General features: G+C 44.2%; 1 long non-coding RNA gene across 1 annotated transcript; it reads left to right on the forward strand.

The window, feature by feature from the left end:
• On the forward strand, window positions 1-1,350 carry LOC121674939. The gene is made up of 2 exons (XR_006019899.1): window positions 1-79; window positions 783-1,350. It is a non-coding gene; the product is annotated as an uncharacterized LOC121674939 (long non-coding RNA).
• The last annotated feature ends 7,652 nt before the right edge of the window (window positions 1,351-9,002 follow it).

Raw genomic sequence — 9,002 nt, forward strand, 5'->3', positions numbered from 1 at the left:
CTCTGATGGAAGGAATAGTGACCAACCAGAAAATGGTTTTTGTTCCATCAAATCAGAGTGTTGGTTTACTGCTTGAAAGGTGAGCAGGAAAAAAAAATGTATCCACTGTAACCTCCTGAGTGTATCACCCTCAAACTTGTAAAATCTGATTCAAGATTAAGTTCTATTTTAGAACATATCACAAGCTAGTTAATAATGCAGTGGTTCTTTCCAGTGACAACAGCAGACATCATCCAGAGATTTTTTTGAGCCCTTTCATAGGCCCTTATACAGAACCACTTGCTGCAGCTGACTGTTCTCAGTGCAGAGCTCCACTGCTCTGCAGGCCACCACATTCTCGGGAACAGTAGTCCCAGAGAGAGATGAGGACCTGCTGCTTATCTGTGTTTGTTTCTCCATGTCAACACCAAAGATTGAGGCCATGGAGGCTGGAAAATTGCTCTAAAAGGGCTCCTTTGCAAAGAGAACGCAAATGCTTGTGTCTATGTTCAGTATGAAAACTTTCTGCATTCTGCAGCAGTATTGCAGCCAAAATCATGGTTGGTACATACCTGTCATGGAATTTTCATAAAAAGAGATGGGTGGAATCGGAGTTAAAACTTGTCAGAGGTTGACAAGGGCCATGTGTCCTTGGGAAATAATGCCCATTTTAAGACTCTGTCTCAGTCCATGTGTGTGCATACATTCTGCTACCAGACCAGCTCTTCCTTCACTTGCAGTGACACTTTTCCCCATAATTTAAGTTACTCTCCCATTTAACTTCATGTTAATGTTTCTTTCAGGGTGTTTCCAGAACGTGCCCTGAATCTTCTGAGGAAGATGACTGATGTCAAGTTTGATGCAGTCATTGGGCAGAGAAGCACGCAGTGAAAAGCAAGAACTGATTCTCATTTCCCAGAGGCACCAGAGAAGACAGAACATGTGCTGAGCGTAGTTCCGCTGGCTTGATTCAGAGCAGAGCTAAGGCAGGTGCTTCCAGGCCACCATTCCCAGGCACACCTAAGGGCTTATCCCACACCTGCAGCTGGGACACACCTGCATAACAGGGAGTGTTAGCAAAGCAGAGATGCAGCTCTAGAAGGGCTGCTTTGAATGTACATCCCATCACCTCTATCTCATTGTGCTGAGGCTGGCAGGAATTCCCACAAAGGTGGGTGGCCTGTTTTCAGTTCAATTTATATTCTTAAAATATAAAATTCTCTAATGAACACTGAATTTCCCATATTTTTGTAGCAAATACCTGAAATAATAGAGGTGTATATGTAATATACCTAATTACATCGATTATCAATTACGCATTTGCACCAATAATATGCCTTTATATGAATAAATACAGTTCTTTAACACAAAGAACAGTGTCTCTTGGCAGTGAAAGTCATAATCAGGTCCTAGAGATGCATTTAAGGTATGATATCAAGGAATACACCTTTTCCTGTATAATTTCTCACATGGTCCTCTGCACTTTCCAGACATCTTTAAAACACCTTCTCATGAAAACAATGCAGTATTTCTCTACAAATGACTGGGTGCCACAAGTACAGCCCTCACAGAGCAAGGGCCAGGGCTTAAAGGCGGTGCCAGGGCAGGGGGTGCAGGGGAAGGCTCCAGACAAGCCTTCACACAGCTCCTTGTCACAAGCCAGGGGCCTGCTCAGATGGTAAAACCCCTAAAGGTCTTTGGCCTGTGGTCCAAGAGAGCAGCAGCTGATGACACACGGGTCAAAGACCCCTCCAGAGCACAGAGGATCTGTGCACCCACTTGTGCAACTCCCACCCGCTGCAGGCACTGCTGGCCCGCAGCCATCCCAGGCACAGATGCCACCTTTGGCACAGTTGGAATCCGTCCTGTTCACCTGAGCCTTTCAAGCTGTTCTGTAAACAGGTTCTTCAGAAAAGGGAGAGCCCTCACCACCCAGCTCCTCCTGCTCTTAGCTGGCAACAGGTAGAAGTTTTGCTGCCATCATCACAAATAGTTGCTAGATGTGCTAAATGACACAAAAATAGTTTCCTTTTTGCTCATGGAACACTCATGTAATAGGACACTCAGGCTGTGTGAAGCTCAAGTTCCCAGCTTTGGATTTTTTGTTTCATAGTGCAAGATTCCTGTAGCCAAGAAAATAAAGAAAGGGTAAGCAAATTTCAGAAAATTTAAAAAAATCCAAAAAGTTAAAAGTCAATTAAGGAGTGTTGATGTGGTTTGAATTTAAAACCAAGACCCTCAAAACCCCAAAGCATTTGCGAGACGCATGCTTTGAGTCCTGAAGGATAAAGGAGTCCAATTTGCATGCATTTTCAGTAAGTTATTTTGTAAGTCTGTTTTCCCTGCCTCAGTGGCATCCCACAAACCTGAGAAGAGTGACTTAGTGGCTTTGTCTACTCTGAAAGAAGTTCTTGGTTTGCCCTGCTTCTATTTGAACTACATGTTCCTCTCTTTCTAAGAGGACAGGCCTTGTCACAACTGAGAGCCACTTGCCCTTCTCCATGTTGCTTGAATTTCCAAGTCTTCTGCTTGGCATAAAGAAACATATGCAAAAGCAAGGATTTCAGCCTTCATCTCCTGAACACCAGTGCCAGAACTGAGTCACCAAGCCTCCCAGACTCCTCAGTTCTCTTTCTGGCCACAACACTCAACTGAAGCTTATCCCAAAGTCTGGTCACTGAGGGGTGCCCCTGTCCATGCAGGAGTCCATGTGAGCAGGTTTCATACAGCCACCTACAGCTAAGTCCCAGATTTGGAGGGTGGTGCCTCACACCCTAGCCTAGGACTCCTTATGAGTCAGATCAGTGATTCTGGCCCTGTGCTCTGCCTCCTGCTGAGGTGTCTCTTGGAGTCGGGCTCGGTTCTTCCATGCCCTCCCTGCCTCCTCTGACTTGGCCCCAGCACTGACTGGAGCCCTGTGCCAGGGAAATGGCAGCACCGCTGAGCCGTGCAATTGGGGTCTGGCCCAAACACTGATGTGTTAATTAAGCAGAGAACCAAGTTCCAAGAGAAAAGTAGGAAGCGCCTAGCTCGGAATCTCTGTGCTGGAGTCAGCCCAGTCTCCCACAGACATGATGAGCAACAGCTCAGTTAAAAGCACCATGATGTTGTCTAGAGGTCTGTGGAGCTCCTTCCTCAGCTCTTCTAGCTGTTCTGCTTTAAGAAAGCACAGGAGAGTGAGGGCCCCACAGGGATTTCATGAGCCAGGTGCACTATGTACTCCCCGAGGGGTTGCAGCCAGCAGGCAAATGCCTCTGCTGTGACTGCCCTGCCAGGTGACAGGGGCCCTGGTCGCCAGAGCAAGAGGCAGGAAGGTGAACTGTTTACAGAATCTAATGGCATGGATTAAAACACCCCACAGCACTGCTGCCTGGCCTGTCTCTTTAGCGAAGTTTGAGGGTACTTCTTTGGAGACTGGCTCTGCTGCATTTTTCCAAAGTCCTTAAATCCTACTCAGAATGTTAGGAGAATCATCTCAACGTGTGTTTCTTGGCACAAACCCAGGCCACTTAAAAGAGAAAATCAGGGCTGTACCTCTTACTGCCCCTGTCTGCTAGCACCAAGGCCCCACCATCATATACCTTTTAATGCTTGCAGGTGGTACCAGTATGCATAAAAAAACAGGTAATTTTAGGCAGCACTTCAGAACATGGATTTCTAAATGCACAGAATCCCCTGAACCCAGCAGTTCAACAAAAGGGGGGTTTGTACTGTTTTGTGGTTTTTTACTATGTCTCCACTGAAATTAAGCATCTGACATCACTGGTGTTTCATAGTGTTGCAAAACTGTCTGCAGAAATTCTGACTCAGCTTTTTGGTACCTTCGATCTCTCAGATTATTTCATTCTGCATCTATTATCTGACCATGCATTTTTTCCTTTTCCAAGCAAGTCTCTTGCTTTGTTTGAGCTCATCACTGAGAAGATTGTGGCTTTACTGCAAAACTTCTACCACAGTATTAATAAGCTTACATTTATCCAAGAAGCCAGGTGTTTCTAGTGTTAAACTTGCTCTCCTGCAAACTACTTCCCCTCTGTGTTCTCAGGCTTTTAATGTTCACAGCTGGTTGCTGATCTTTTTCCAAAAAACACTATCAAAATGATTTTCAAGAAACATTCTAGTTAAACTGATGCTGCAACAGGAAGATACACTCAATGCTCAAAAATAATCCGGTGACAATAATGACTGTATTTTTATATAAAGGAATTCCAGACACTCATGTTCACCAATGTCTCCCAGCTTGCTAATCATGAGGTAATCTCTAATGGGAGAAGAACCCAAACCCTGAATAGGAGCTTGCACTAATCCTTTGATGGCCACATAGCTTTTCTATGATGAGGTATTGCTGCTTCCTTCTGAAGGGCTGACCTGGAATACAGTACATAAGGACTCCTTTGAGCCTTATAGAAGTGACAGCTGCACTCTAAGAGACGTGAAAAATTGAAAATTGTGTAATAGCTGGCTTTAATATTATGCAGGATATGGAGATCTGCATTTATTCTCATTGAGTGATTTCTGTGTAACACAGGAATTATACTGGCAAAAGACAAGATTCAGGTCTCTCTAGTATAAAAAACAATGAAGGGGAAAAAACCCAATATTTATGTGTAGCACAGTTCTCTAAGTCCTTAAAGCATGCACGTGCTGTTAACACCAGTTCTGGCTGCACAGCCAGATCATTAATGTTATCTTCCCAGCTGAACATCTGTTCATGTGGCACATTTCCACATCCATCCTCCTCTCTCTCTTAGACATTAAATTGTACCAAGAGCCCTTTTAAACACGAGTACAATTTTAAGGGGATTTTAATGAGCTTGTCTGGAAGGAGGCTACATCATGATTTATAGCAAGGAAAGTAGTATGGGCCAAAAAAAGATTTAAAAATTTAGATTAATTGGTTACTTCCTTAGAAGTGCCCTTTTAGGTCACTCAGAGCTATGGTCAGTTCTTGTGCATTTAATGAATATTTTCAGCCAAAAGAACCCAAGCAAACCCAAACTCAACCAACCAAAATCAATCAGCACACTAATTAACAGAGGCACAATTACAGCTAACATCTTCTGAGATACTGAGATTTTTCTGCACAGGACTATGGAGACACCTTGGAAAGGAGACTGCTTTCATATGGGTCAGTTGTAATGGACGTGACATTAGGAATGAGTGACCGAGAATCATTAAAATGCAATATTTTGTGAACCTAGTTTATACTCACTGTTGGCATGTTCATTTTCTAGATAAAGAATTCCTGACTCACAAGGATTTGTGCCTAATCCATATGGTTAATCAGTAACCAATTTAGGGGCAGGAGAGGCTGTAGCTCACTTCATGCTCTCTCTCCTCAGGGGCAGGGAACAGGTAAAAGGGAAGAAACATGCCAAACAGAGGCGTACTCTCCTTTAGGAGGATGACATAAGTCCATGTAAGCCACAGGCCTATAGATAAGAAAGCAGCAGCACAGATTTTTCAGATAGTTATTTTTCAAGCCACAGATTGTTTCAGTTTTGCCCTGTCACACACAACACTGTTTACATCTGAAGCCTTGGAAATCATGAAACTTGGAACTTCCATACACAGTTACATTAAACACAGATCTTCTCAAGTTCTTACGAACATAATATGGATCATAAGCAGAAAAATACTAAAGCATGATCCTCAATACTCTAAAGGCAATTTTAGATAATGGCTGTGCTGTGCAGTGCTGAGCTACCTCAGCGCTAGCTCAAAGGCACTAAGAAAGAGATGTTTTGCATGTATGTATAGCCCCATGATTACCTGCAGCCTTGGAGCCTGGCAATGGGTATGGTTGTGCTAGTGCAGTTCTGGACTAACAGGTTTGGGAAAGGGATTGTTCTTCATTCAGCAGCTAATCCAGGATCTCTGGAAGATGTCAAGTGACATGGTGCAAAGCTCTACTCAGTGCAGGACACCTTCATGGCAAGACGCAGCTACCTGGCATTCAGTTTCTCTTTGAAGCCTCCTCAAGGAAGGTGTTGATGCTCCTGCGGGTTTCCACCTTGTAGGCATATCTGTCACATACTGATGTAGCTGAGATTAGCACACAAAGCCACAGTCACTCAACACCCAAAGATCTTTTTCACCCAAGGTTATGCTTTGTCTCTGAGCTACCAGGTCATGATTTGATTCTTTGGACCAAGTGAGCTTCCTTTTTTTCCCTCTGAAACAACTGAAAAAACAAAACCAAACCACATACACACAAAAATCCAGCTATTTAAGTTTTCACAGTTGGCTCTCTTTTTTTTTTTCTTTTGAGGATTGTTACTATCAGGGAATAGCAATATTTTTATATTTGTTGCCTTTAGAGCATAAGATAAAGTACTGAAGTCTTACAGGTCTCTACGATTGCTAATCCAAAGAGCTACTACAGTTTTAAACTCAAGGCTTTAAGAGAATCCAGACAAATAGTTATTTTACATTTACTAAGAGAAAGAGGTAAAGCTTTTACCAGAACGGTCACAATAGATCCCCAGGAATCCAGCCTCAAAGTCTGCCCACATTCAGGAAAAGGTAACCTCTTTCTGTCATCAGGGATTTTACCTTGCCCTTATAAAGCACTGCTTGTGAGGACTTAGGGGATGTAGGTATCTGAATGTATGCGAGAGCAGGACCAGCAATATGCCAAGTGCCCCAATGGCAGTAAAACCAGACAATGGCATCTTTGTGGGTTGAAAGCCTGATCAAACTATGACTGAAGTCAATGGATATTACAGCTGGAGATGGGGGTCAGCAGCTTTGACCCAGGAAGAGGTGACTGGTCCGGGGAGATGGTCCCGAAAGGAATAGCCTTCCCGAGGTCCAGTGTCTTCCCTCAGCTGCTGGCAGGAGGGCCCATGCAGAAGCTGTCAGCTCTTTAGTGATTATCAGCTCGTGATTCCAGCTCAGCTCTGCAGGGCAGCCTCCAGGCCAAGCCAGACCAGAGAGAGAGACGAGAAGGCTCGTGTGGCTGGTTCTGCACGGAAGGTAGCTTTATTATGGGTCCCCTCTGGCGAAGGGGGGAGCCAGGGACGAGAACCCTCTTCCTCAGGGGCCCCAGAGAGCTTGCTTTTATAGGGATACAGGGGATCAGTAAAGGACCAATGGATTACAGAGGATCTGGGATGGGAACAGACCAATGGGTTACAGAATGATCTGCATAGCGTCTCCCAAAGGATTGTGGGTCTGCCTTTCCTCGCTGTGACCAAAGTGGTTGCCTTTCCAGGGAGTCCTGCTGGGAGATTGCTCAATCTCCTTATCTCAGCAGACGTCCCTCCAGGACAGTGGCTGGGCATACCCCACAAATGGAAGCCCTTTTTAGTGGTTTCCAGGGGCGTTGGGTGAGAGCCACAATACATTGCAAGCAGTATCACTAACTTTCAAAGCAAGAAATAAGAGCACAAAGTCATTATAACAGCAGTTTGCCCACTGACAACTCCTACCTTTTCACAGACCTTGCTGCAATCCCCAGAACTCATCTGAGGAAGCTGGCAGGTAACATTTCCTCCCTTGGCACATCTTAAGTGTCATGCTTTCATCTTGAAGAGAACCAGTCTGGGCAAGTAAAGCAGCTGCCAGGCTGGACATTGTGGATATATGATGTACAAACTCTGAGGCCAACAGGGAATATAAGTGTTCACTGCGATAGAAGGGGAGGGGAAATCCACAAAACACAAGTCTGTATAGGTCACTTTTCCCAATTCCAGCCTTTTGGAAACTCCACATGGACAGCAGCATCTCTGCCACATACATTCAGGTTAGTACCTTTCAAAAACATGGATGAACGTGGGGAGGATTGCTTGGGATTTTTATGTTCAGAAAAAAAACTAGAAAAAAGGCATTGCTGAACAGGAATTTTCTGAGATGTATTTATGCAAAACCTAAAATGTGCTGGGTTGATCACAACTAGTGCAACTTTTTGAGAGGCACATCATAAAATCAAATCAGCTGTTTGCCACTGAATTTTCACCATCTCTGACCTCTATGGAATTAATGGCACAGGGGTGTGGAATAACAACCCAAACCCATCAAACAGATATATTTGAGATAATAACAATGATCCCCATATTTTCATGGACAGTGTTCTGGCTCTTTCTCAAACAGGCCACCTCAAATAGCAGTGTTATTTAGTTTATTTTTGCCTTTAAAGACTCCTAAATAGATGTACTTCTCCTCCTAAAAACAGTATATGTGTACTCTGTGTGAAACTGCAGACCTCCAGCCACTCTTTCTCAGATAAGCATGGATTTCTAAAACACCTTCCTGCTTTTCAGCAGAATTGTATTGGGTTCAGGAAAAAAGGAAATCCTGGAATTATTATGCACGTCTGTAGAGGTGGACTTGCCATCCAGTGTGAGTCCAGCTTTCTGCTCTGCCGTATGGAACTGGGAAATCTACTGTACGGAATTGAAATCTACTGGGCTCTTATGTGGGGCTGGGGGTAGAGGGCATTTTCACTTGGCAAGCTGTGCTTTTGTTCAAGGAAGACTCCATACTCCCCAGGGCATCCATTTCTTTCATAAGGTCTTTCTTTGGTTCTAACAGCCTGCAAAACTTTCCTGACCAATTCTTTTCAAGTTCTGAAGTCAAGCTTTTACCAAATGGGACCAAGACTTACACATATTATTCCACAGGCAGAGAGGGGTACTACTAACAAAGAGAGTGAATCAAACCAGGGGGAAAGTGTGTATTGGGGGAATGTATTCCTGCACTGGAGGGGGTGTATGCATCTCTCTGTGTGAGATATGTATATATAAAAAATATACACCATAGAATGCAGAGCTGGTGGACAGGTGGAGAGGAAGGAGCTGGTACAGCCTCTTCCTCTCTCTGTTACATCCTTCTCTCTCTGAACTCACAGAGAGCAGTTCCTCCAAAATCTGAAGCAGGATCACTCTGATCTGTATTACAAACGAAAGAACCACAGAACATGATTTGGAACGGACAGACAAGGATCATCGAGTCCAACTCCTGGCCCTGCACAGGACATCCCCAAGAGTCACGCCATGTGCCTGAGAGGATAGTCCAAATGC

The sequence above is a fragment of the Corvus kubaryi genome, unplaced genomic scaffold (assembly GCF_017639235.1).
Source record: "Corvus kubaryi isolate FWS band 111438036 unplaced genomic scaffold, C.kubaryi_AGA036_p1.0 71, whole genome shotgun sequence".
NCBI lineage: Eukaryota > Metazoa > Chordata > Aves > Passeriformes > Corvidae > Corvus > Corvus kubaryi.